At 25.4% G+C, this 8,123-nt stretch overlaps 1 long non-coding RNA gene across 1 annotated transcript; it reads right to left on the reverse strand.

Annotated features, from left to right (window-relative positions):
* Positions 1 to 2,271: 2,271 nt before the first annotated feature.
* LOC107884611 lies at positions 2,272 to 5,897 on the reverse strand. Its single transcript, XR_001680044.2, has 2 exons — positions 3,290 to 5,897; positions 2,272 to 2,716 (listed from the first exon to the last, which is right to left on the reverse strand). It is a non-coding gene; the product is annotated as an uncharacterized LOC107884611 (long non-coding RNA).
* Between the last annotated feature and the right edge of the window lie 2,226 nt (positions 5,898 to 8,123).

Consider the following 8,123-nt stretch of genomic DNA (forward strand, 5'->3'; position numbering starts at 1 on the left):
ATATAGTACCTACCTATACGGCTATATTAAACGATACATCTATTCATAAATATGTGTCAGAACAAAAATTAATTATTTCCATTCTATACAAGTATCACGAAAAACTGTTTTTTTATATGTCTCTTAAGAGTTAAAAGTATACCTATGCAAATATTTCTTTAAAAATAATATTGACAAGTTTTAACGCAGTTTAGTCGGCGCACGATCAATCTCTGTTTAGATTGTTTGTTTATTTAGATTATAATAATTTATTATTTCATTAAATAATAACCAATTTTGCGTTGACTCTCCTGTAAATTTATCTAAATTTTAAAATTAATATTTTTGTTTAAAGTTTGTCCGAATATTTTGAAACCTACATGCCTATAAAATATCCATTTAAATGGAAAAATGTAACAATAATTGCCAATTGGTCAAGAATAAAATAAAATAAGAAACTTAACTATTAACAACGTGAAATAACACATTTCGCAATATTCATTATTATTGAACTTGAATATCCTTGTGATAAAAAAAAAATATATTGCAATTAAATATAATCGCATGTCAGTGTGGTGGCCAACTGTGTATTTACAAGGCGTAGCATATAAATGGTATTGTTTATAAAAGTGTTGTGGTATTATTACGAATATATTAATTAATTTCAGAATAATTAAACATCAATGACTTTATGTTTAAAACGTAAAAACTTTTTATCATTGAATCATCTATATATATAAGAATCTAACTTGATTTTGGAGACGAAGGAAGCCGGTTAGTTTGTTTGTTTATTTATTATTATTATTAATTATTTATTTATTTGTTTGCAATTGCATTTTTCCATTTGAAATATATACTATTCATTGAACAAAAAATGTATTGTTTTCTACCTTATCTATATTCTATAATAAACAGAATAAAATCTACCATTCCAGTGGTTGAATTCAAAATGTAGGATATATAATTTTCAGAAATTAGCAATAACAATAACTAAAATATGTAATTATATTATATAATTGTATAGCAAAATAATAGTCATAAGTTTTTTAATTAAATTATAAAAAAATAACTTCTTCCAGAGTAAGGTCGGGCAGCTAGTATAATCATAAAATCGATCAAATAATATGTCCATCGAATATTGTTCGATTGATATGATTGATTTAAGTACGTTATTAGATGGTAATAAATTATGCATACACTCAAAGTCCTTGAAAATACATTGTAATACTTAAGTATTTTAATGGTATAATTGAACAAATAGTTAAGAAACACATAATATAACAAAATTTCACAATGTCAGGTTTTGCGATAGTTTAAACATTTTTACAATTTTCTTGAAAACTGATGGTAGACATAGACAAATAATATTTAATACCAACATAAGTTTTGATAATACATGATTTTTACTGTATTTGATAAAAAATGTTATTTTGTAATACTTCTCTGTATACTTTATATTATGTTATTTCCTTGTAGTTTTTACTCATAATATTTAAAAAGAGAAACCAATTGAATTATTCAACGAACATATATATTTGTGCTAAATTAATATAATTTACAGTAGGTACCTATAATTATTTCAAATATTTTTACATTTAGAGAAATATTTATCAAAAGTGTAACTTATACATAATAATATACCTCTAACATAAATAATTTAATAATGTGTAGGAGATACAAATTATTATTTGAACATTTCATTTTACTTCGAAAATTTGTACAATTATTTTAAAAATGTTATACATTTTATACATGTATGTATTTTATACACCTTCAACAGAGCATAGAAATGATTGATGTAGATTGTACATAATATACGGTATATTAACTATACATATAGCGCAGCATCTACAATGGTGCAACAGCAATTGCTCGGAACTACGCGCAGCACAATAATGTTCAAGACAGAGCACAAACCAAATCTAACCATTGAATTATCAAAAAATACAAAGAATTATAGAATTGATCAAATACTGAAATACATATAAACTATCAATAAGATAAACATAAAAAGTATTATTAGATTCTTTTATAGAATTATTAGTATTATTAAAATCATATTAAAATAGATCAAGTAAATAAACACAGAAAAAATTAAGTTAAAAATTGGAAATTAATTAGCTTTAAGTCCATAGACATAAAAAACAAAATGTTTTAATTGTTGTATACGGCTACAGTTATACATATATCTCATATTATATTATGATTTATTTTTTTCTTACTTAGTAATAATTTCTTATATTTTAGTATATACAAATAACTGCTGCAAGTATAACAATAATTTACAACACATTACTGCATTAGTCATATATTTCTAAATTTTAAAATACATAATATGAATACGACACATATTAAAAGTATGATAGTGTGATTTAAATAGGTACCTACTATTTTTTTTTTATTATAAAAAGAAAGTTTTCTTAAATTAGTCATTGACAAAATAATTTTATTCACAAACACAACTCCACAGTGTATAGATATAGTATTTTTTGCTTAATTAAAGTAACTGATTACTTTCTGATGGGTGGTGGGGGGAAACATAGGAAAACTAAGTTCACAAATTAAATGAAATAGGTATCTATCAGAATATATCTAATTTAAAAGTCTTTATCAGTTATGTCCGTTGTTGATAGTTGAAGAATTTTAATAACAGCCACCGAAGCTTTTTGGTGATTGCATATTCTTTTTTCAAAGAAGTTTGTCTTTCCTCGTTGTAAATGGGAACGGGCTTGACGACCTATAAACCAATAAATTACATATTTAATTTAATTTCATAAATGATATTACTATGATCATCAATTTTTATCAATTCTTACTATAAGCATAAGCTAAATATACAATTGAACATTTAATACATATTTAACTACAACATAATTTGCAAGTTGTTGATGAATTTTGTCGAAATGTGATCTGTAAATGCTTGTGAAAAATGGTGGCTACGTATATATATTATATTTGTGAATAGATATTATAAAAACTATAATAGGATGCCCGTATTACATTTTCAAACTCTTTGACATAGCAAAGAACTTTTTATTGACATAAATTTTAAACACATAACTAATCGAATAAATTGAAATGTACTATCCCCGTAACTAGCTGAAACAGAGTAAAATTGTTTTAAAAATTGTATGGTTTATAGAAAATGCTAATAGGAACATTCGGCGAACAAATCATGTATCTAATACCTAGGAATTTTTTACGAATAAAATAAAATAAATATTTGTCTAAAATATAATCATTTTTTTTTCAATCATCTTTTTGTTTTTTCCAATGTATTTGAAAACAACTGGGAACATTCAATCATTACCTGTTTAATGCATCCAACTAGATGCACTTTCCCTTCAGAAAAGATACCATGGTCCAAACTAGTTATGTGTTTCTTTGCAATTTAAATATGTTGAGGCCCTCTGCGTTTTTAAAATTGGATTCTTGATCAGCAAAATTGAATTACCTAAAAATTAAAACTTTGTTAAAAATATGTCTTCTTTAATTGCACAACGAGCAACATGCAAATGTGTGTACAGTAGATCCAGTTTTATACCGTTAGTCTTAATATATTAGAGTGATATTATGACATAATGTTATAATCAAATTTAAAGGCAAGAAGATTTTTTAAAGAACCTTATGGGGGCAAGTATTTATTATAATTGTATTTTATTTTTAAAACAAGTCACGGATATTTTAAGATTGTAACATATAATTATTTATTTATTAATTTATTTTGACTAAACCGTCTGAATATAATATGTCCAAGCACACAATTAGATATTATACAATGTGTCCCATGAACAGGTGGGTATGCAGCTAATAGCACAGTAAAATAGATTTGGAATAAAAACCTATCAACAATATTCTCACCAATCAGTTTCATACTTCGCTCCAATAAGGCATCATCTGAATCGGTAGAATTATCTTCAAGAAAGTCAGCGTCTGAAAAATTGTCAATACATTGGCTCCACTACCTAGCTCTTTGTATGTGGTACATCATATACTTCAGTTTTGATAACCATAATAAGTATAATGCATTGTATGAGCTAAAAACGATAAACTATTAAGTAACTTTTGGTTTTGGCAAACATTTAAAATTGGATACTTGAGTGATATACCTATATAAGTGTGTGTGAATTAGACATTATTGGGTATCTAAGGCTTTTCTGGGTGACTTAAAATCATCAACTGTATGGACTCCAAATCCTTTATTCGTCTGTTAATTTTCTTCTAACTCATTGTTGGTGGAACAAAATTTTCTGAAAATGCAAATTGTAAAAATATATAAATACCTAATTTATGAATTATGTTAAACGATTTTACCTCTTAGATGCGATTTACTAGTCGTGCTCAGAGTTGTACCATTGTTGCCATAGTATTACCGTTATTAGTACCGTGAATCACTAACATTTATTTTACTTCTCTATCCCAGACAAGTGGTTTGGATTATGTTTTGAGACAGCTTTCGACTATGTTTTCAAATTTACTGAGCATTGTTTGCAACCACTAATTATTGTGAAATGATTACCGCAGATTCCATGCCAGGTAGAAATTGGGATAATCATTTAATTCGAATATTTTCGGCCATTATTTCCTTCTATTTCATTGATCTTTTATTAATCTATATTTGTGAACAAATTTTCAAATTAGACTGACTCCATATTATTAACAAATATAATCAGTACAACTAGAAAATAATATTTACAAATTAAGATTAACGTAATGTGGGGAGGCGAGACATTGGATGTTTTACTGAAAAGAATACCCTTATCCATGATAGTTTTCTACTAGAATGTATGAAGAGAACTCAGAACGACTGTTCTGTAGTCTGTATTTATGTTTAAATTTCAAATAATCGCGATTCGCGAGTGATTCAAATTTAAAGTCGGCATACGAAAAAAATAATAATATTATGTTGTTATTTATTTGATAACAATTATTACTATTTCGTGGTACATATTATAGTAATAAGACAGAATCGCGGGCATTCAATTTTCGAAATTTCGTGAACGATGCAGCTCCACGATTTAAGACGTAAACCGGGCATTTTATTGTCTCCGTTTTATTTAGCAAATGTATGATCAGCTGATCACGTTTAGCACCGTTAGTTTAAAAATTAGAGTGATGGGCCTATATTGAAACTATTAACAAATTTACGTTCTGCGTCATAAATTTTTATTATTTGTGTCTGTGTACACGATAAGTATTAGAACTAATTGCTTCGCTTTTCATCTTTTCCGGTGGAAAAGTGAATCTAGTTTGTGTATTGGGGGAGGTCGAAATGCCCAGTAGGTACCTAGTATCCAAAAGCGCCGGGAAAAACAAAAAAAAAAAATTTAGGAAAACGTGAATTTTTACGTAAAATCGGTTTTGGTTTTTGGTGTAAGTGGTATTACCTACTCTAAAATAAATTTTCACTCATTGTTTATATTAGAATTTAAAACCATAACATTTTCAAAGTATTTAGATTCATGATGTCGAGATATTCATATGCATAGGCAATTTGCGATTATTTTATTATTTTCTTAACTTTTGTGGATAAAAAATTGTTCGCTTGGTCCAGTAACTCGAGAATGTAATATGCCTATAACATTCTTACTTCCTCTTAAGTTGTTGTAAATGGAAATTAAAAAAAAAGCATGGCGTAAATCCACGACAGTTTTTTTATGAGTGACTGAAGTTAGAATTTTGACGAAATTCTTAAAAATCACGTAAATTTTAAAACTATTTTTTAGTTAGAAATTCATACAAATGTATGTTTTTATTCAAAAATTGAATATGTATATTTACGATTTCAGTGGTTCGACCCTTGACCCAAATATAAAATCTCAAAGCTGTAACTACTGTTTATCATGCACTACTATAAGAATCGTGTTTTTTCATTTCTTATTAATTAAAATAAATTTCTTTTATTATTATGACACAATAAACATATTAAAAATTAAAATTCCAGTACTGAAATAATTGCATAAAAGCAATAAAAAATTACAAGGTATTCGGCGTGGGCATATGAAATTTCCGATTATTTTAGGTTTTTCCTAATTTATAACTATAAAAAATGTTTTGCTCCGTCAAACTTAATTAGTTACAAACTCTTATAAACCAACTTTACATCATAACGTATTGTTGAGAGTCAGGGTTCTGCAAATACATATTATATAATACTATATTATTTTCAAAATGTATAGAAATAAACCAGTATTAATAGTCGCGAGTCGTGACATTTTGGATTTTAAAATATACAAAACATGATCTACATACTAAATAAAGACTCTAGAGAGTCTAGAGCACCTTTACATCATTCAACCATCATACACACACATATACGACTTTTGTAGTTTTGTGCACTTTAAAATTACTGAAAATTCACTATTATTATTTTATTCACTGTTGGAATTGCAAGCTAGGAAAAAAAATAAAAATAAAGGAAAAATGGGAATTTTTATGCAAAATCCATCAATTTGGGTTTTTGGTTGAATGCTAAAACAAATTAACATATATGATATTGTCACTGGTTATTAATATTAGCAATTTATTTACACAATTAAATTTTCAAAATATTTTGATTTGTTTAGGGACATTTTCAGTTTCCAATTTTATTAGTTTTTTTTTTATTTAAAAAATTAAAAATCTTTAGTCACAGTTTTTTTTTATAAGCATTTTAAGTTCAAATCTTGACAAAATACAGAAAAATCACAAATATTATCTATTTACTTTGGATTGAGAATACATAAAAAAATTTTCTGTTTAAATCTAAGATTTTAAATTGTAATACAAGATTCCTCTATCTATCTATGTAAATAAAAATGACTAGCTCGCTGTTTTTTCAGCATACTTAATCTTAAAAACTATCAGTTCGATTCACTTGAAATTCAATATAAAGATATTCTGCAGCTAGATCTGTAGAAGGTCAGTAAGTATCTATATTAGTAACATTAATATATCTTTCAGAATCAGCATGTAACGAGAAAAGTGAGAGGGTCATTGAGTGAAAACAAATACCAAACTGACATTATCTTAAACGTATGATAAAAATTATAAAAATTATATGGTTAATAAATAGATTAAATTATGAATCAATTTAAGATAATATAATAGGTATCTTAAATTGTGCTTTATGATTAATAATTACTATTTGATTAGTATTCATTTGATTACAAAAATGATAAAACAATAAAATTGAATTACTGATAAAAATCATTCAAGAAATAATAATTTGAAATGTAGGTAACTTTAAAAATGTTTGACTTACAAAATAATTTAAAATATTTACCTGCATTTTCTAAAAGATTGCATGTATTATTGTTTTCATCTAATATTTCTGAATACTTTCTAATAATTACAGGTACATAATATATATATTTTTTACTTTTAATTGTATTACCTAATGGAATATGCAAAAAGTGAATGATTATATCTAAACAAACACAATTAATATTCACCATGCATGGTCACTCCCTATTTTTCTTATAATTATGCATTTACTCAAATAAATTCTGATCCATGATATTTTTAAGGATTCATAAAAACCATGTTTTTTTTCAAATAAATCAATGGAGTTTCATGTAAAAACTAATGTTGATGCAGCTAAATCAAAATTTGTACAAGAAGATTTAAGATTATTTCATTAAATGTATGTACTAAGAATAATAGTATATGTTAAAAGGTTTGAATAATATAATGGAGCATATTGTGATTTAAAAATTATAATTATAATTATAAATTCATTAACATATTATAATAATTTTAAAAACTATCCACACATCACAATAAATAAACTAAATAATACATACATTTTATGTTTTAGGTAAACCCTTTAATCTATAATAAATACTATTACCCTTAGTTAAACAAAAAGTTTAATAAGCCAGAAATTTCTCATTTTACTTTCAATTCATAATTAAATTATGACATTATTTTTAACTTATATAAAATTTTTATTGAGATAGAAAACTTCTTAAATGGTATAAAAAAATCTATTTGAAAATATGAACTTCAAATACACTTAAAATGTATTTATTTGTTTGAATAAGTTCATTATTATGAGATAAAAAGGAGAGTTGGTTTTTTATTGGTAAGCTTGGTAAATTGATGAACTTTGTATTTACATAACATTTAGTAATAGTATTACCTACTAAATTTTAATGCATTTA

This window comes from Acyrthosiphon pisum, chromosome X (genome assembly GCF_005508785.2).
Source record: "Acyrthosiphon pisum isolate AL4f chromosome X, pea_aphid_22Mar2018_4r6ur, whole genome shotgun sequence".
NCBI classification, from domain to species: Eukaryota; Metazoa; Arthropoda; class Insecta; order Hemiptera; family Aphididae; genus Acyrthosiphon; species Acyrthosiphon pisum.